Source organism: Alligator mississippiensis, chromosome 2, assembly GCF_030867095.1.
Source record: "Alligator mississippiensis isolate rAllMis1 chromosome 2, rAllMis1, whole genome shotgun sequence".
Taxonomy (NCBI): Eukaryota; Metazoa; Chordata; order Crocodylia; family Alligatoridae; genus Alligator; species Alligator mississippiensis.
In genome coordinates this window covers 182,361,661-182,382,629 of record NC_081825.1, presented here as the reverse complement: position 1 = coordinate 182,382,629, position 20,969 = coordinate 182,361,661, and the positions used below count along the sequence as shown (strand labels likewise).

Genomic DNA, 20,969 nt, shown 5'->3' with positions numbered 1-20,969 from the left:
CTTCCTTCTAGGGCATCAGTGACACACTTCAAGCTATGGTCTGCAGCTTATTTCAGTACAGAAGAATTCTCTTTGATATATTCTATGGGGATGTTTTATTTAAGATGCCACTCAACATGCTCCCTGAAGGAAGCCTTCCCAGGTCAATTGGGAAGTGAATGTTTTCAGTTACTGCTTTGCATGTGTATAAAGCTGTTAAGGATACATCTCAAAGGACTTGCTTACATTAAAGCTTCCCAGCAGTCCCATGACATAGCCCTGATTACAAAAGATGAGGAAAGCCTAAGGAGACAGAGCAAGTCAGCAGCAGCTGAGGTTGGAATTAAAGCAGTCCTTGCTTCCCCCCTTCATCCCCTAATCCAGGGGTGACCAATCCAGCACGTGTGCCACAAATGACACAAGCAGCCAGTGTGGCATGCAACAGATCACGGAAGGAGCAGGGAACAAAAAGCAGAACAGATCAGGCAAGCAGTATAGGGCAGAGAGCAGAAAACAGAACAGCAGATTGGGCAGGGAAAGGGGATCAGAGTGCCACTCAGGAAGGGTGGAGGGCTTACCATGTGGCATGCCTGCCAGAAAGGTTGATCCACAATGCTCTAACCATTAGACAATAGTACCATGCTTCCCTAAAGCACCAACTCTCTTGCCTTATTATTGTACAACTGCTGGCCCTGTATGCTCCTCTTCCACAGCCCCTAATATCCCCATTGGAAGCAACATGCTCCATTGTTCCCACTAAGCATGTCCTGTCTCATCACCAGAGTCTTTAGCTTCAGGAGGATTGGAGACACTTACCATACAGGACCCGGGAGGCAACGACCACAGGCAAGGAGCCTGCCAGGACAGTCCTTCAATGAGACAGTCCCCGACAGGACTGCCACAGGGAACATGAGATTTCAGTGCCAGGACACCTTTCATTTCCCACCCCTCAGAAAGCTGACTGCACTTCCAAAATGTGTTCAGACATTTAGCTTATTCTTTGGCACTGGGAAGAGCTAGTTCGCCACTATTTTGTCTCTGCACACTGAAAAGCAGTGGACCACAGCAATCAGAGTTCCCGCTGTCAAACAAACCCACCCTCATGATACTGCATGAGAATGCCCTGCAACATGCTACTCACTGTTTCTAACAGCTAGAGTCTCCATCTCCCCAAAGTGGCTGGTAGAAGATTAGCAGAGCAGGCAGGTCAGTCCCCATCCCATACCCCTATCCCCACCCCCACTAGTACATTTTCACATTGAATTTACCAGGGTTATTTTAAAAAGGGAAGAACCAACCTAAGCAGAGGATGTAAAAGTAAAAGCTCCGGGCCACTTGACAGTTTAAAACTCAGAGAAAAAAGGAGCCAGAGGAAAGCAGGTTTCGTGAGCTCACCCCCAAAGTAATGTTTAAATCAAGTTTTTACACATCTGGTGCCTGCTGCTGACAAATCTTCAAAAAGCAAAGGAAATCAAGAGTTGCAAGCCTGGCATGATGTCTAGGACAGAGCCCTAGCCCCCAGCAGCACTAACAGGGAGCCCACTCACAGGCTGGACAACATATGGTCTCAAGTCCCCAAATCGCTCCCACTGAGCCATATGATAAGCATAACCCTTCAATGAATCGCACTTGCACAGGAGACTTCTTTGGCAGGCTCAGGGTAGAGATATACCTTACAGACTAACTGAATCAGAGATGCATAAGCTTTTGCTGCAATGCCTAAATTCAGATTAATAAAGCAAACTACCTCTCCCTTCACAAGAAAGCGCACTTCAGGCTCACTTGAGGCAGTCCTGTGTCTGGACAAGCACTCCCATAGCCACAGAGGCTATGACTGTAAAGAAGTACCAGCTAGAGCCAGCATTTCCTGGACTACTGAAGCCCAAGATGCCTCCTTTCAGTCCCTGCATCTGTCCCAATTCCAGTCCATGGTATAACTGGGCAAATCCAGCCTGTGGTCTATAATTTTTCAGGACCTGAAGCAATGCTGAAGAAAGCATACTTAAAGGGTGAGAAAGGACAGAGTCCCTACTTCAACCCTGAATTTCAGGGCTATGTGAAGTTTAAATCTGCCCTGTCACACTACTTGAGCAGGAGATTTTGTAGTATAATCTTCTTGGTCTGTCAAGCAAGTAACCTCTCCTTGCAGCAGCACATGTGGTTCACATAAAGAAGCAGTGTATGAAAGAGCAGAATCTGTGGAGCCATTTTAAACATACAGAGCTAAGCATAACCTGCAGATCTAGAAAAATAGAAACCTCCAGAGATAGTTTAAATATGCACAATGTCCACAGCAAGAACTTTATTTAGTCCTCCCCCACCTGCCATTCGAAGCATTTCTGAGACAAAGAAGGCAGAATTACCTCCAACTCATACATGAGGTTTACACAGCGACAAGTCACAGTACTGCCTCACAAAGCTACTTTGAGCTCTCGGGTCCTGTCTCTGTTTCAAAGCAGCTTGCACTTCATATTGTAATGCAGTCACGCTTCAAAACCACCCCAAAATCAAAATTATGAGGTCTAACAAAGAATTTCCACCAAGGCCTGCCTACTGCAGACTGCTTTGAACAAATCTTGTAACGGTACAAACACCACTACTCCTGCACCACTCAATGTAAATAAAACGTGAGAATAGACGAACATAATCTCAAACTGAATTGCTGTTGCATCCATTACCCTAGTAATCCAGGTAAATCTCCTCCAACCATTCCAGTCCTGGCATACTCCTAGTACAGTGGTGTTCAACCTTTTGAGACTTGAGGCACCCCTGGATAGACTCAAGGCCTTCCTTGGAAAATGCTAGCTCTTAGTTTTCACTTGTTTTCTGACTACAGAAAAATAATAAAGCAATCTTCTACTACAAAGATATCGGAACAGGTCAAGATGCTTTTTACCCTGTGGATTCCTATTTGAAATTTCTAGGTTTATTTTGTAATGTTGTTTGCACATCTAACAGTGCTAACATTGCATGGCACACCACAGCTCTCTTGAAAGGATCTCAAATCACGTTGGTTGAGATTCACTGCCCTAATGACTACTTCCCTTTATAAAGCATTTGTTCCATAGAAAGATCCCAAAGCATTTTAAAAACATTAATCTAAATATAGAAATGACTCTTCCCTCTGAAGAAATTCAGCTTCCTCTGCAATAAAAGAGCAGCTAGTTAATAGCACAAGCTACCACCACACCGCTATATAGGAACAGAATTCAAGGAAGACACGCATCCAGTGGAAACCACAGAGATGCTCAGCATGACAAATATTAACAATCAGTCATGCAACTTATGCTGAGATCATTAATTACCTTGCTTGTAAACTCCTTGGGAGAGACTATCTGTGCAGTACGAAGCACACCATGGCACTCAAGAACACTGGTCACAGACTCTGTTTTACATTTGTTAAGACAAAAGTGCTTCCAGCAGCACAACCACTAATACCAGGCTGGAGCAGTGGTTCAGTATTGACTCGGAGGGAAGAATCACCACTGAATCAAAAGCAGCCCTGTAAGTGTTCCTCTTCCTTAGAAGTCTCCCACTCATTTACTGACTTGGCATAACCCTGCTTGCTTCATGAGATCAGATGGATCTGCAGAGTAGCATGCTGCAGGCTTCTGCTTCTGCTGAAGGGCATGCAAAGCTGTTGATATGCTTACATTCTGCTAGTTTTATGGAACTGAGTCACTCTAGTTCAGCGGCTCTCAAACTTTTTTGTACTAGGAGCCATTTGTAAATATTGGTGGCTAGTACCAACCCAATGCCCCTCACTCCTGACCTGCTCTCCCCCCCCCCCCCCCCCCCCCCAGGCCCCAGTTCCCCCACTATGCAAGGGAAAAACCACGGTTTTCCGACATTTTTCTCTTTCTTTAAAGGAGAATCCATTTTTGAAGTTTGTTCGCAACCCTTTCATATATTCTTGTGACCCACTTTTGGGTCGCGACCCACAGGTTAAGAAACGCGCTCTAGTTAACCTTGCCTGTACTAAGAAAGTTAGCTGTAAGACTATACAGAAGAAACAAAGTCTGGGGTTCAGTTATGTGTTTCCCTCTGGTGTTTCAGCTTGCTGTGAATATGTACTGTATGACATGGCATTTGATCTGGAATCACAAAGATATCCACCCAGAGAGAATGGAGCTCCATTTCCTAGAGTTTAAGGCCAGAAGGGACCATGAGGTCATCTTGTCAAATTTCCTGTGCATCAAAAGCCCTTACATTCTACTTCATTACCGCTCTGTTGGATCCAACATTTTGGGTTAAGTTAAAACCTTTCATTTCTCAGGAGGCTAAACTGCTGTGTACTCAAGGCCCCTGCAATAACAGGGAAATGATTAGGTGACATGAACCCAGAAGACTCTAGCAGGTCACTATCACTCACAGTCCAAGCTGCAGAAGGTGAAAAGCCCTCAACAACCTCGCAGCTAAGACCTGGGAGGATATTTCTTCCTCACACTCAATCAGCCAGACCATGAGCCTGCAGCCAAGTACTGTATTCCAGATCCTCTGCACCACTGGTCCATCCCATCCAGGGTCTTGTTTCCAGCTCTGTACAATCCCTGATGCTTGAGAGAGAGGAAGAATACACATCTTCCAAGGGTGTATCATGATTCTTTCCTGTCCTTTGCAGGTGACCAGCTGAAGACCTGAAATCAAAGATTTGGTGATAGTTGTCTAATGTGGACTTACAAATATTAGGACTGCTGGGGACAATATAGAGCTTCCTGTCCTTCTGGGATATGAAGAGGAAGAATATACATGCCTTTGCTCCCCCACATTCAGTGGAGACCTTAGCTCTTGCTCTCCAGCACACACAGCTGTCACTGGTACGCAAAGACAGCAAAGTGTGCCAGACAGCAGGGGGTAGAGCAAAGTGTCCCATTTTCTGACCAAGGAAATGAAATCGTCCTCATATGTCATCTCCAATGGTGAGCTGTTCCAACATTACACTTCCTGCTAAGAAACTGCATCTTATTTCAAAGTTGACTTTGTCTCGCTTCAACTTCCTGCCAACAGAGCTCTGTGTGAGGATGATGGAAAATACACCTGATAATGTTTAAGTACCAACTACATTGTTTTCTCAACTCCCTCATCTCAAAGCTGAGTAGACTGAGCCTCTTCAGGCTCATGTTAGAAGGTTTCTTTTCCAAAGACCATTTTTTTGGTCCTCCTCTGAACAGTCTCCATCATGTCAAAAGGATGCGAAAATCCTGGGCACCAGAATTCAAATTCCTGGACACAGCATTCTCAAAGCAGCCACCCCAGTCCTGGGTAAAGGGGCAAGATCTTCTCCTAAGTCATTCACACTTTTAGCCTCCACGTTCTTTTAGTGTCAGTTCCTCTGCTTCTTCCACCCCCAAAATTTTGCAGAAGGCTTTACAGGATAAAGTCAACTGCACTCACACAAACAGGCTTGAGAGCCACTGATCCAAGTGAGCTGCAGTACAGGTGAGATGTAGAAGCCAATGGCAGACTAGAAACCCAGTATTACTACTAATACTCTACACGTGCTAACCAGCTGAGCAATCTACACGATCTGTAGGTCTGCCTGGGGATTTACCCAGAAACAGCTTGCACTGTTAAAAGGACATTATTAGCCTCTGTTTGTTCAAGATTTGAGAGCAAATAGGAGCTATTGGGAAAGGAGACAAATAAAAATTCTCTGTTCAGTATTTACGAGATTGCTAGCAACAAATCCATGCAAGAGTCAGTCCTTTCACCAACAGAATTAAATGCAAAAATCAAAGAGCAAGTTGTTTATGAAGCTCATTGCTTGACTGTGAGGGTCCTTGGTTGCTTTCTGAACTGCACAACTGCAGCTATTTTGACAGGATAGCATTATATTCTGTACTGTTACCGACATCAACCCAAATTTTAATCACAACTATCACCCAGAGGAGGGAAACTTATTTTTACATCCTCTCATTTATGAGTCCCCAGTTCCAGCTTGCAACTCCAGTGGACTGAATTTCATTTATACAAACTAGTGATGAGAAACTATTAAAACATTCTGAAAATCTAATTCCTCAAGAAACTGATTCTATTTCTGCTCTAAACCTTCTAAATACCACTTAGGAGACCCCTTCACTATGGCCCCCCACTCCAACCTCTCTGCTCTTCATTAAAATCTTGAGGTTATGGGTGAAGAGAGGAAATGCAATGTGTAAATAACCTGCGCTGTAACGACAATAGATACTACAAGTAAGATTAGCAGTTATCAGAGAGAAAAAAGGCTGTGTTTGGAAGTTCTGTCTTTCAGTACTGACAGCTGAAAATTAAATTTGATTAGCAAATGGTAATTTCACCTGCTTACAGATCCATATAAGCAGGTGAGGAAAGTAATGTCCCATTAGCTCACTCTTCCTAGATAAAGGGGGGCGGGAGAGGGGGACAAAGTGAACCCCTCTCCCCCTGGTCATTGGTAAAGATACAGAGTAGAATAGTCAGCCTTGATAGGGAGAGCCTGCCATTTGGTCCCATTGAGGAACTAAGAAAGACAACCCTAAATGAATATGTAAAGCAGCAAAGGAAGCCTGCTGGCCAGTCCCAAACAAAAGCTATTTAAGAGCTGAGCCAGCTGGCTGGGAAGAGCAGCCAGCAAGAGGAGAGCTGGGATCCTGATGGCTGTATGAGCTCTCTTGTGAGGCATGCGCTCCACCTTGTTGACTGACAGAACCCAAAACCCTACTTCTCACAGCAGAAGAGGAATCAACTAACTACTCAACAAATTAGCAAATGAGTGCTTTTTTAAGCATGCTGGCTTTATTTCTGCTGTCAGGAAGCCAGCAGGGCCTACAGTAGTACAAATGCAACTTCTTTGCTCACAGACTAATGCAAAGCAGGCACCACAGTGGCATCAAGAACACTGCTGAAAATACATCCACAGCCTGTGTTTCTGTTCAATTTGATGGTACATAAGGCAAGGAAGATAATTTACAGCCTGGGATTTACATATTCTCAAGGGTTCTTAGTATGGATAGCAGATGCCTGAAGGACGTTTTCCCTGGATTGAAGCCAAGTGGCTTTCAGAAAGGAAAATTCTGTACTGAACTAGAAGACAGGGCAACGCTTCATCTGCTTAAGTACCATGATCCTCCAAAGTTAATATAACAAATTCCTAACCAGCATAAAGTTATTGCTCCTAATAAATCTAGCTACAGCCTCAAGTGCTACAACAGAGATTCTCAAACTATGTTCCGTGCAGTACTAGCTAGTAACATGGTACTGGCTTCTGTACCTTATTTCCAGCAGTTAAACTGCATGGAGAGACAGCTAAAAGTGCATTAACTATTCCTCTTCTTTGCAAGCGTTTGCTAATGTGGCCACAAGGGTATTATGCAATGGCAAACAGGATGAGGTGGTCTCTGACGTTCTGAACAGGAGGGGACCTGATCCAAAAAAATAATCTCAATATTTAAGTGTGGTCTATACGAGGAAAGATGAGAGACCCCCTGGTCTAGAGATTTCTCTAATTCTGACAAATACATTCCAGGTTGTTACAAGAATGCTATTATATCTGTGCATTTTGCTTTGCACTGATGATAATTCGAAAATGTTAGACACACTATGAAAAAGTCTACGTAGCTAGATGGATGCTTATTTCTGGGTTCTTTAAAATGTCATGGATTAAAACTAAAGTTTTAAATCAGCATTGCTAGGCACTCTTACAAAACAACTGGCACACGAAACTGGGTACTGTTCTATCAATAAGGATCTATCTAAATGTGCAATCAGTAGCAGGACACTAACCCTTTCTAGGTTGTGTGTATGGATGTCTGTATTTTTTTAGATCCATAGCAATAAGCAGCTGTGTTACTCACCGCAGTGCTAAAGTGAACGCAGGCAAATCCTCAGTTTGATTTTATGAAGCTTTAATTTTATCTTGGAATTACTTTTACATAGCTCAAACCAGACTCTCATTAATAGAATTACTAGGCACATTGTTTCAGATCTAACGCTTCATGCAGATGCTGGCTGGAGCAACATTAGTCTAATCAAGCATGCAGGTCCTCACCATACTTGGGGCTTCTAGCAGGCTTTTTACCCAACAAGCCTGACACCGTGACAAGGGTAGAAAAAACAACACATGGACTGTCCAAGACAATCAGTGTCTTCCTAGATATATGCAGCATTCCTGTCAATTATCTTCCAGTCCAATTCAGCCCTTGTGCAGTATAAAGGATCAAGACACACACGTAAAAAATGGAGTGACTAATAAAATGAGTTAGCATAGAGCAAAGAGAAACTAATTGACAGGATTAATCATTCAGTGGATAACAGAGCTAGAGAAATAAATGTTTGTACTCAAACAATGACCAGCATGGTGAAATCACTCCTGAAGCCACAGCCTCATGGCATTACATTTTCTATTACTTAAACTCAAGACTATCAAAGCAAATTTTATAGCTAAATGAACAATCATCATTTTGAAAGCTGCAATGCTAGGATACACAAAGAGCAAGCATCCATTTCTGAACAGTTGTTCAGAGACATACTAGATGCTTTTTCCATATTCCCAGCATTGTTTATTATATTTAAGCACACAATAGCCAACAACTACAGTGAACCATCAAAATAAAAAGGAACAGCCAGCACTGTTAGAAATACAGTCAGCTACCTTATGAATAGAAATCTATTTTCTGAGGCTGTTCTCTGGTATGTGGAGGCACCAAGTTCAGACACAGCAAACAAAACCAGACTATGTCTATGCTGCACAGTTTAACATGGGTGACAATCACCCAAGTTAACCTAACCCAGCTGGTTGCTTCCTCACTACAAATCCCTCTGAGTGTTACGACAACTAATTGTTTCTGATCTCACGTATTAATCTCTGTGGGCCTGACTACTAGCGTTTTGTAGAGATGCTGTAGGATTCTTTTGTAACAGCTGCAAGAGAACTTACTTGTCCTTTGCAGGGAGCTGTGGGAAGGCACTGGAGGACTACCAGCACTCGCATAACTTTGCAGGCCTCTTCACTGCACAGTAAGTCCAATCCTGAGTCAAGATGAAGCCTGAGGTCTCCCACTTCCTGCCTCACAACAGCCAGAGACCTAGCCCAGGACCGAAAGTGCTACCAAAACATGAATTAAAGATTTTTCTGTGTGCAAAATTGGGGAGAAGTAAGGATAAATACTGGATAAAATCCCAAGTTAATGGTACAATGCAGACACACCCTTAGAACAGAGAGAGCTGTAAACCATGCCCCATCTCATGTACTGCAGTGCAAGAAAAGGAAGCACAGAAACTACAGAAATAAAAAGTTCAAAATAAAATCATAAGAGAGCCAATGGGCTTTCAGTTTCAAATACATCTTTCCTCAGGTCGACCTGGTCCTTTACATGAGAAGGTTACACGCACACCGATTGTCTGCTATTTCTAAGGAAAAGGAAGTTGAATTTATGCCTGACAAAGGGTATTTATATCCAAAGCTTGCAAAGAAAAATGTTCCCAATTATTTGAGTTGGTCTAATAAAAGATATTAGATTTACTCAAAGAACCTTGTCTGCTCCATGAAGACACCTCCAAAACGGGAATCAACCAAAGAGCCAAAGAGGATTAAAATACAGAGTGGGTATGACAGAGAGTGGTTTGATCTGATGAGAAAAAACAAGCTAATACCATCAAAGCCCCTCATGTTCTTATCTTTCAAAACTGAAGTCACTCATGCAACCAGTTTTGACAGTCAGACCTCCCACCCACAGGAAATACACAAACAATGCAAGAAGTGGCCTGCAGCACCTCCTCTCAGACTGGTAACCCTTACAGCTCTCTAAAACAATTTCGTCTCAGTCAGAAAGACCAATTTCCCAATACTTCATTCAGTGCAACACTCATGCATAAGGTATGTGTGGTAAACCAGCAGGGTGTATATAAAACATTGAGATGGATCAGATCATCACAAAAAACGGTCAACAGGCAAGTCCATGTGGTCCTCTAGCCCAGTAGGATGCAAAGGAGACAAAGAGGATACAAAAACAAGACAGCAGCTAAAGCATTTTTCGTATCCTTCATTTTTCAGGGATATCCAGGGCAAATACCTCAGCTGAGGTAAACCTTTATAGGTGAAAGAGAAGAGATGCATCAAAGAGATTTTAGAAGAAAATACTTGGGCCTCTCAGAAATGTAAGCGTACTGGGAATGCACTTATTGATCAGCCTTCCTGTCACTTGAGAAAAATAAAGAGCATCACTAAAAAATGTAATACCCCACAAAGACAGGAAAAAAAGGTGTTAAGGAGAAGCCAGCACAGCTTCTGTACAGGTAAAGTCACATTATCTACCCAAATTCCCTAAGATGGGGCATAATGATACACAAAGGAGAAAGAGATCGTTTAAAAGACTCAGGAAGTTTTGCCAAAAAAAACCCAACAAAAAAAACCCAACAAAAAAACCCAAACACTCAGTTAAGAAAACTTAAAAACCAAAAGGTAAGACCCTTTCATTCACTGTAAACTGATCATGAGAGGAGATAATTTATTAGTGGAGGGTCTTACTCTTTTAGAAAGATGCTTACTTATTGGAGTGCCTCAGGTCCAGCAATCTGGACAAGGGAAGAAAGGCAATATAGCAAAATATACTGAACACGACTTCATTCAGACTCTTAAAAGGAGGCTTAAAAAAATCCATAGAGATGAGAGAATTGGGTAAAGAGGCAACAAAATAACAAGATAAGCCATGGGCGAGCAATTATTTCGGGCAGAGGGCTGGTTACTGAGTTTTGGCAAGCCTTTGAGAGCCACATGACAGGCAGCCAGAGGCAGATAAATATTAACTTTCCAAAATTTTTAGGGGCTCCGCGGGCCGGATAGAATGGCCTGGTGGGTCACATTTTGCCCACTCCTGGGATAAGCTTAACCTATGGCAGGGGTACTCAATCCCTGGCCTGTGGACCACATCCAGTCCCTGGCACCATGTCACCCAGCCCACAGGGCTCCCCATAGGTCTGGGAGTTTGGCAGTGGGGGAGCGGTGGCACCATTCCCCTGCTGTCAAATGCCCCAACCCATGGGGAGCACCAGGCCCTATGCACTGGAATGGACACCTGGTCCCAGTGGGGAGGGGCAATAATGGGTCCCAGGCCCCAATACCAGTGGTGGGGGGACAGGAAGGGGGTGATACCAGGCCCCTGGGGCACAATTCCAGAGCGCATAGGATCAGGTAGGTGACCAGGAGCCACATGTTAACCCCTTGAAGAGGGTGGTGCCAGGCCACCAGGGCCCAATTATGGCACACAGGGCAGAGAGGGGGTGGTGCTGAACGCCAGGGCCCAATTTGACCCTACATGACTAATCAGGCCCGTGGGCCTACCCTGGCCGTGACCACTGACCTAGGCCAGAGACAGAAGAGCAGTATACTGTTTGGAAGGGGGTCACTTTTTGATCAGGAATGCACAATAGTGGACCCAATGTAACTACTTTGTCTGTCCACCCCAATACTGGAATAAGTGGACCTACACCACTGCAATTTTCAATCTGAATAAAAAGGACAGGTGCATTATAGCTTCTTCTTTTTATTTTTGGTTTGGATTTGCTACATCTCATTAAGAGGCAACTGGTATGGGCCTCTATCACAGAGGACACTTGCTTGGATGGATCACCACTTTTGCCTAGCAAGACAGTCTCTGTAATTGTGCAAACAGTTTTATACAAAGATAAATTGTGTTAATTCTCTACATTACAGGCTTTGCTGTCCCACTGCATAGAATTTTGGCATCATTACTTTAACATGTGCATAATTAATGGAACAGTTTCTCTCAACGAAGGGTAGTGTTAGAGTGATGTTGTAGCCATGATGGTCCAGGAAATATGCATGATGCAAAGATTTCTTAGGATGATATATTTTATTGCATGCAGTTGGTCCAATCAAAACTATCACCCTATGACAGGGGAGCTCAACCCCTAGTCTATGGGCCACATCAGGTCTGCAGGACACTGTTATCCAGCCAGCAGGGCTCCCCACAGGCCCAAGAATGTGATGGCAGCTAACTGCTGCTCCCCTGCTGTCAAATTTGCAGGCTGAGAGCCCAGCAGATGGGACAGCATGGCCTTGCCCTGTGTGCCAGATGGAGAATACAGGCTGAACAGGGATGGCACAAGTGTGAGTTGTGTGGTATGGGGCAGCACAGTGGTAGGGGGCAGACCAGGATGGTAGGGGGCCATGTGGGCAGCACAATCCCAGGGCACGGCACAAATCCAGCCTGGGGACCAGCCCCTCACCACCTATCCAGCCCATGTGGCAAGAAGCTTGAGCTCCACTACCCTAAGAAATCCTTGCCTCAAGTAAGGCTAACTCATGACATGAACATGGGTTCACAAAAGCTTGTGCCCTCTCTCTATCTTATTTGGTGTATAAAAGTACATATCTAGGCTACCTTCTGCCCAATTCCCAAACCACGTGGCACACAGGTACCAGGACTCAGCTTTGTTTCAAGGCTAGAGGGTCTTGCCCCTCCACTTAAGACCAGATCGATCTGCACATTTGGGGCAGGAAGGAATTTTACCCCAGGTCAAACTGGTTAAGGACAACGAGGGGTTTTTGGCTTCTTCTGTAACCGGGGGCGTGGCCCTCAACCTGGGATCTCTTAGTGTATATTAAAAATGTTTTAATAGGAGCAGGCCCTGCTGTGACCCCCTGCTTTACCTGGGACAGGCTAGGGTGTCATGCCTTGTGTTGTGTCAGGGCTGTTGGCACTTATGCGCAGCTTAGAGGATGGATTTGTATTGTCACGCTGTTTTGTTGTGTCGTGTCAGGGCTGCTGGCAGTCCAACAGGGAGTTCAAAAGATGGATTTGTGTTGTGTTGTGCCGTGCTTTGTTGTGTTGTGTCAGGGCTGCTAACAGTCTTATACAGACTTTAGAAGATGGATTTGTGTTGTGTTGTGTTTTGTTGCACTGTATTGTGTCATGTCGTGTCAAGTCAGGGCTGCCAACAGTCTTATGCAGAATTTAGAGGGTGGATTTGTCTTGTGTTACGTCCTTTTGTTGTGTCATGTTGTGCTGTGACCCGCCAGGGCTGCCGGCAGCCCAACAGGGAGTTTAGAAGATGGATTTGCGTTGCACTGTGTCGTGTCAGGGCTGTGGGCGTCTTGTGCAGAACTCAGAGGATGGGTTTGTGCCGTTAGGCTGTGTTGTGTGGTGCCCCAGCAGGGCTGTCAGGCAGTCTCGCAAGAGAGTTTAGAGGAGGGCTTTGCCCAGAGCAGCTTGGAGAGGGACCAGCCTGCCTGGGACAAGCCAGCCCCGCTTCTCCCCGCTCCCATGTCTCTGTGCCTCCAAGCCCGACGCTGCCCGCGATGCCGGACCAGCCCGCCTGCCGGGAGGGCACGGGCACGGGCACTGGTGAGGTGCCTGGGGGCATCCTCGGCCCGCCCCACGTGCGTGGCACCGACCCCACGCCCGTGCCCGGAGGGAAACAAACCCCATCCCACCCCTGTTGTCTCAGGCCAGGTCCCCTCCTCCCCGCCCTGGGGCGAGGCAGCCCTGCCTGCCCCCAGCCACTGCCCCCTGCACCTGCTGCGCCACGCGTGCCCCCGCCCCACCCATTTCCCGCCACGCGCCCCTCCCCCCGCCGCGTTCCAACGGCTGCTCACCCACCGCGGGGCGCGCCCGGCACGAGCCCCGTCCCGTCCCGTCCCGTCCTGTCCCTTCCCATCGCACCGCTGCCGCGCTCACAATGAGCCAGCGCACCCCTCCCGCAAGCCGGGATGGGGCACTGCGCAGGCGCGGACTGCCCCGCTCTGGTGCCTGCTGGGAAATGTAGTTCTTCCCCGCCCGCATACACAGGAAGGAAGAATCGGTATTACGTCACAACGCTTTCTCGTGTCGGAACATCTAAAGTGCGGCTGAGCGGCTGCCTAATCAGAACGGGGAATTAGCTCAAATGGTAGAGCGCTCGCTTAGCATGCGAGAGGTAGCGGGATCGATGCCCGCATTCTCCAGCGGAGGTGGGAGTCTCGCTTTTTGTTTTAATTCATGTGAGGTTTAGAAATTGGGTCCTGAAAGATGCAACCGGGCAGGGAAGCCCAGCCTAAATAAGGAAGTCTGTATTTTTGCACCTGTGCCCAATATGCAGAGGATTCGTGAGTGACAGAGAATATCAGGGCTGGTGTTTCCTGCTGGTGTTCATGCTTCCTCTACAGGCATGTCATATGGGATCCTGCCTTGAAAATGACCCCCTGCTCTTGACTCTTGTCACCCTACACTCCAAGCTGGCTGGCTGCACTATGCTACTGTCTCAATAGGAGTCCTGCTGAGCACCCCAGCCCAGTACAAAATGCTCATGGAAATGAAATATCAGTGACTAGAACGTGTGTATACACACACACACACATATATATATATATATAAATAAAAAACACAAAAATAATGCCTTTCTGTGCATCTTTAGGGGATCGAATGGATCTTTAAATGTTAAATTTGTGACCTGTTCAGTAGGGTTGGTGAAAAAAAGGAAGTTAAAAGAGATGCTCCTGATGTCCCTGCGGCAGGGAATTCAGTGCATCCCATGGATGCAGCAGGCTTCAGGCCTCCTGCCTGTATGCTGTAAACCCCAAAATGCCTTTTTTTTTTTTTTTTTTTTGGTCTTCAATACAATTCACTGAGCTGGAGAAGTAATGAGAACAGCCTGAGGAGCTCCTCAGCAAGGGTAAATGCCATTTAGCCAGGGACTTTTGCCAGATTAAAAATGTGTGCTTCACTCAGCAGATGAACAGAGCCCAGGAATCCAGAAGAAAATAAAACCAAGTGCTTTGTGTTCTTCAGTTTTGGGAAGACAGGGTTGAAAGATTTAATACCTGTCTTAAAATGAGCTCATACAAAATACCCTGATAATATGAAAAAAGAAACAGAGCCCTGAAACTGAGCGTCATCAGATTTAATGAATCTATTCATCCAAAAGAAAAAATAAACTGCTGTGATGGCTGGCCTGTCAGAAACAGTCTGACACTGAAGTTATAAATCACATCCATGTATGACATGCAATAGCTTACCACGTATGTCCAGAAAATTACCTTTCTATTGACCTTAACCTTGCAATAGGCAAGGTGGAATTTAACTTTCAACTGGCCATATAGGTAGAATTACCCATTCACTACTGAACAATTTCAAAATCATCAGATACTGGTGCAAAATAAGCATGCAAGGGGAAAGCTTGTCCTTAGGCTGAGCTAGAAATTTTACAGTTTAACTTTGGAGTTCTTGGTTATAGTCATGTTAGTCTAAGGCAGGGGTGGGCAAAATGCTGCCTGGGGGCCAGATGCGACCCGCCAAGCCATTCTATCCAGCCCGTGGGGCCCCTAAAAAATGTAGAAAATTAATATTTATCAGCCCTGGGCTGCCTGTCATGTGGCCCTCGATGGCTTGCCAAAGCTCAGTAAGCGGCCCTCCGCCCAAAATAATTGCCCATCCCTGGCTAAGGACATAGGCAGACAAGGTTCACTGGGTAAATGTTATATGACTTTGGCAGATAATTCAGTCTCTGCCAAAAAAATTTGGACAGTAATACTTAGGCTAGGTCTCAGAGAAGATCTGGCCTCTAATGTTGGTTTTGCTAACAATTTTACTGTTTGGTATTGAACAGATGATTTAATCTCTGTTCCTGGTCTGGAGAATGGGGACCATAAAACTTCTCTGTATCATTTAGCAAGGCTCTTGGAATGGACCTGGTGGGTTCTTCATGGCAGGGGCTGTCTCTTAGTTTGTGTGCTGTTCAGTGCCTGCCACCACAGGTAGGTCCTGCTGTTCCTGCCACTCTGTATGAACGAAAGAGCACCACAGGAGTGCCACAAGGCTCTTCCTCGGGGCTTGAATACAGTGTCCACGTGATAGCGCATTGGCTGCTTGGCCTGGTGCAGGAAGGACTTAGCTTGGGGTGGGCAAAATGTGGCCCGGGGGCTGGATGTAGCCCGCCAGGCCATTCTATCCAGCCTGCGAGGCCCCTAAAAAATTTAGAAAATTAATATTTATCTGCCCTGGGCTGCCTGTCACGTGGCCCTCGATGGCTTGCCAAAACTCAGTAAGCAGCCCTGTACCCAAAATAATTGCGCGCCCCTGCCTGCCTGGGCCCACACCCTGAACCTACAGCATAGGAACACACTGCACGTTCTCTGCATGGCCAGTGTTGCTCCAGGAAGTTATCCAGAACAACAGTGGACTGTGAATAATTGCACTATCATTTAACTCATTGAGTTCTCTGAGCAGAGTAAGCACCTCTGAGTATATCCCACTAGCAGCTGTCTTCTCCTCTCTTGCGTCAATGTTGTGCGCACATATTTTGTATAAGCTAGAGCTGTCCAACTTTTAAGTGGTTGGGGGCCACACACCCCAGGGGTCACATTAGTGTGTGTCACAAGCTCCTGGGACACCCCTCCCCTGCACCACATATGGACAGTCCCCCTGCCACTGAACCACGCACATCAGCAGCCATTGCACTGCGCAGGCACCCTCACTACACTACACTCCCCTGGCACTGTGGGCTGCGCCGCCCTGCCCTCTGGGGCAAGAGCAGGAAGCAAAATCTGAGGGAGGGATGGAGAGCCAAAAGACACTAGCTGCAGCAATAAGAGGGTAAGGATCAGGTAGGTGACCAGGAGCCACATGTTAACCCCTTGATGCCATATGCAGCCCAGAGGCTGCTGTAGACAGCTTTAGTATAGGCCATATAAGGTTTGCATTGTGCCCTTCTGCAGGGTCTCAGTTGTTGCTACCTCACCTTTGCCCTTGTCCACCTTCAAGCTGTACAAGGAGTGCTACGACTCCATCTCCTGTTTGTGCACCCCCAGCATCCCAAATGCACTGCTTCTGCAGTAACCTTTATTTTGCAGTACAACTGCAAGCCTCCATTATAAGCTCTATTGCAGTTCCCTTTCCACTTAATCACAACAGTCCCTTTAATGGGAAGTCTCCTAGGGAACTGATAGAAGAAACAGTTCAATTGAACAAGTACTAACAAAAAATTCCCCTTGGAGAGACATGCAATTGGCTGCTGAAATGTCATTAAGGCACTTAAGATGGTAACATCTACAAAATCTTAGTCACATGCAGCTTTGTTACAATACATCACAGGAATGGAGAATCTTGACAGACAACAACTGCAGGGCAAAGTTTGAAAAGCAAAAGATGTGATTTCTAATTTCTAATTAGCCCAGAGTTCTTAAACTGGCCTTTTAAAACTGATGTATATTCAGGTTTTCTGAATTCAAGACAGACATATGAATTAATCAGATGTCTCTAATACAGTCCTGAAAAGTTATACACAAACTATCTGGGGATTTCATAGATTTTCATAGATTTAATAGACATTAGGGCTGGAAAGGACCTCGGAAAATCATCGTGTCCAGCCCCCTGCCCCAGGGGCAGGAAATCAGCTAGAGTTAAAGGATCCCAGAACGATAGGCATCCATAAATTTCATAGACATTAGGGCTGGAAGGGACCTAGGAAGAAAATCTGCGTGCAACAGTTAATTGACAGACATTCTGATCTCTTCTTCCATGAGCTATGCAACCCACAGGAGGACTTTTCTCAAACAGTGAGCCTCTTCTTAGGGTTCAGCTTCTCTTCCTTCTTACTGGCAGCTTTTAATGACTCCCCTTATGTGTCAAACGTCAGCCCCCAGCAAAATCTTGAATGACACTGGAATATGTATGTGTCCTGGAAAAGCTGGATGCCCAGTTTAGCTCCAGACAAAACCAAAGTGAGTCCGTAGTGACCTCTGCAGGCTGACACAAAACTTTCTCTTTAGCTTGCACAGAGTTTCAGGCCATTTGAAACATCAGGTTTAAACAAGTCTGTAGAAAAAAACATAAACACCTCATTGAGAGATGAGTTAGAGCAGTGGTTCTCAACCATTTTTGGACTCGAGGCACCCCTCATTGAACTTGAGGCACCCACCCATAACTTTTGTGCACTGAGTGGCACCCCAAAACTACTTTATATACCACAGTGTTGACCTCCTTGCAGAGGGGCCGGGCAGTGGGAGTGGGGGATCATTCCTGCAGGGACAAGCCTGAACCTGTGTTTATCTACATAGCTTATCTGCTTCTCTCCTCACACCTGGGGGTACACTTCAAAAGACCTGGTGGCACCCCAGGGTGCCCCAGCACCCTAGCTGAGAATCAGTGAGTTAGAGAAAGGCCTTGTCTCATGGCTTCTCTAATCCCTTCTACAGAACTGCAGCAAGACTGGGTTCTTTATTTCTGCAGCATCCCTGATGAAAAAAGTAACCAAAAAACTTTAAAGAGCCCCAATAATAGCAATCCCACAGCTTTCATCGGGAAGTGGTTCTCCTGCTCACACTAAATCTTCTTCCAAGTATCAGGCTACGTGCTCTGTGTTGTCCCATTGCAGCTTACTCTGTTCTTATTGACTAAAATGTTGGCAGTGGGTGACCACATTAATAATGCCCTTCCCTAGGTACTGTGCACATAGCCTCTAACTCCAGAATGCTAACATTCTTGTTTTCCAAGGAGATAGGTATTTCATTATGCAAATTATTACACAAAGGACAGTTTTCTAACTCATACAAAAGGAAGAAATATTTACAACCAACAACCCTGAAACATCTTTCTACATTTTGTGTTGTGGATAATGTCAGGATGCTTGAATCATTAGTAATTTTTCTCTAATGTATTTCCCGTGCCATAACATAGTTAACTGGCCTGTTGTTAAGTAGTTGTGCTGCCTAAGGAAGGAAAAGGGAGTTCATATTGGGGGTTTTCGGACGGATTTTTACGATAGAACATAAATTAATTACTCGGGTGTTCACAGTTTTAAGCTGACTTCTCTGCTGTGGCTCAGATGAGCTTACAGCAGCACCAAAGGACGGAAACAGTAATGATTCCTGGTAATGACCCATCTCTATGCTAGCACAGTGTCAGCTGGAGCAGGGGTGCTCAACCTCTGGCCTGCCACCAATTTCTCAACCTATGGGGAGCTCTGTGGGACAGGTATCATGGATTTGGCCTTTAGGCCAGAGGTTGAGTGCCTCTGAGTTGGAGAATAAACTAAGGTTATTCTGATCTGCACTGCCTGGCTCCTTCCTCTCCACCATGGTTACTGTGGTAATGTCATAGACTAGCACTTCACTGTGTTATCTCCTGGGGCTTTCCCCCCACCAGGGGACTCATTAGTTGGGGTGAGTCCAGTAGACTTTACTTTCTCCATACTATGAGCACAGAACAAGGGGAAGAAGGGGGCAGTGAGCCCTACATCCTCTTGCAACCATTTCCATACATATTCCAATCTGGTATTTTTTAACTGTTTTGCTCTGTCTTTATTTATTTATTTATTTGTTGGATACCTATGTTAGTGTTAGGAGCAACCTTAACTTGGGGTTAATAAGTTTTCCGACTAGGGCTGGTAGAGCACAAAACGCCAGCCTACATGGGGTAGGACTCATGATAGCAAACTCCATCACTACTAAACTACCACAACAACCTGTGTCAATATCTGAGCGCCTAATGACATTGCAGATACCATTGTCCCACCACAATTTTCTGGCAATAATAAGTGCCTACGCCCCAACACTACTTGCTACCGAAGAAATGACAACTCAGTTCTACAGCCAGCTGAGTGACACTCTAAAAAACATTGGCGATGCATAGGGGGTGCACGTGGGTGCGTCTGGTGCACCCTGAGATTGGGGTGCACCAGACGCGAAACCGGAAGTGTCAGTGGAAGTGCACCTCCAGTTTCGCCACTGGTGGTTCCAGGCTCGGCGATCGGCCACTGGGGGACACCCCCCTGGTCAGTGATCTGGTGTCCCCCGTCCAGACTCAGGACACACAAGTCACCCATGCTAAAAAATATATGAAACAACGATAAAATCGTACTACTGGGTGACTTCAATGACGCATTGGAGGTGACTACACCACTTGGAACAGTGTCATGGGAAAATTCAGACATGGGTCTCTAAATACAAATGGAGAATTACTCCTAATACTCTGCATAGAGTTTGCCCTTGCTGTTAGGAATCCCTTTTCCAACATACCAGAAAAGTGGTTCTACTCGTGGCAGCACCCTTGGTCAAAACAATGGCACCTTCTAGACCAGGAGTAGACAAGTGAAGTGTCACCCAAAGATGTCTACCCAGGGCAAGTTGAAGGGGAGAGGGGGATATCAGGTTCACAGATTCAGGGCTAAAAGGGACCATTTGGAGAGACTGCTGCCCTGCAACCTAGGACTTCCTGGCAAGAGTATATCTTTCAGAAAGAGCAGAAAGAGCTGGATTATTTTCATCAGAACCTCCCAATTTGGGAGTAGTTTTCAGATTCTATAATCAGGGTACAGATCTGATAGGGGTCCCAAAAGCAGCCTGTACCTCACAGAGGGCGGTCATTCACCACCTGGATGCACCACACCTTTCAAGGAAAAAATACCCTGAGAGAGAGACAGGTCCCCACTATTGCTAGGCAAAGCTGGTCTGATGACTTGTTACTCTGACTTGTCTTCTCCTCAGCTCACCCTTGCATTAGGTGGCTCTCCCTGCCTTCCCATAGAGAGTCACTCCAGCTAATTCACTTATATTTACTGTTTGGACCCAGCACAGAGCCAGCTGTAGGAGCAGTACAAGGATGCGCTGTGCCTGACCAAGCCCTTCAGCCTCCACTATGATGACCTGCTGGAGGCCTTCCAGAAGGAGATGCTCAACACCTCGTGCCTGCTAGATCAGCTCAACCACCAGTTCGGCTGGGTGTCTCGCTTAACCAACCTCACCCAGCAGGGCAGCTGCGACAGCAACTTCTTCCAGGTCACCACGATGAGTGTGTGTGTGTGTGTGTGTGTGTGTGTGTGTGGTGCATAGGAGATTATGGTGGTGGCCCTCTGGAAGCAGTGCCTAGGGGGCTGCTGCCCCACTGGAAACTGAGGGGTGTGTGTGTGTGTGTGTGTGTGTTGTGCACAGAGGACTGCACTGATGCTCTGCTGGGGGCTGCTGTGTGTATGTGCATATGTGTGGTGCAGAGCTGTGCTCCTCTCTGCCACCGGCCTGGCCGTGGCTGGAAAGCAAAGGA

General features: G+C 46.0%; 1 protein-coding gene and 1 non-coding gene across 4 annotated transcripts in view; one reads left to right on the top strand and one right to left on the bottom strand.

Moving 5' to 3' along the window:
- LOC102563728 (USP6 N-terminal-like protein) overlaps positions 1-13,651 on the bottom strand; it is a 154,426-nt gene extending 140,775 nt beyond the window's left edge. For 2 of the 3 annotated variants that reach the window (XM_014604249.3, XM_019485193.2), the window contains exon 1: positions 13,557-13,651. The gene's annotated coding sequence lies outside the window, so the exon portion shown is untranslated. Of the gene's footprint in view, positions 1-13,552 lie in introns of all 3 variants that reach the window. The other variant, XM_019485186.2, reaches the window with a different exon arrangement.
- Positions 13,652-13,827: 176 nt separating this feature from the next.
- On the top strand, positions 13,828-13,900 carry TRNAA-AGC (transfer RNA alanine (anticodon AGC)). The gene has a single exon. It is a non-coding gene; the product is annotated as a tRNA-Ala (tRNA).
- The last annotated feature ends 7,069 nt before the right edge of the window (positions 13,901-20,969 follow it).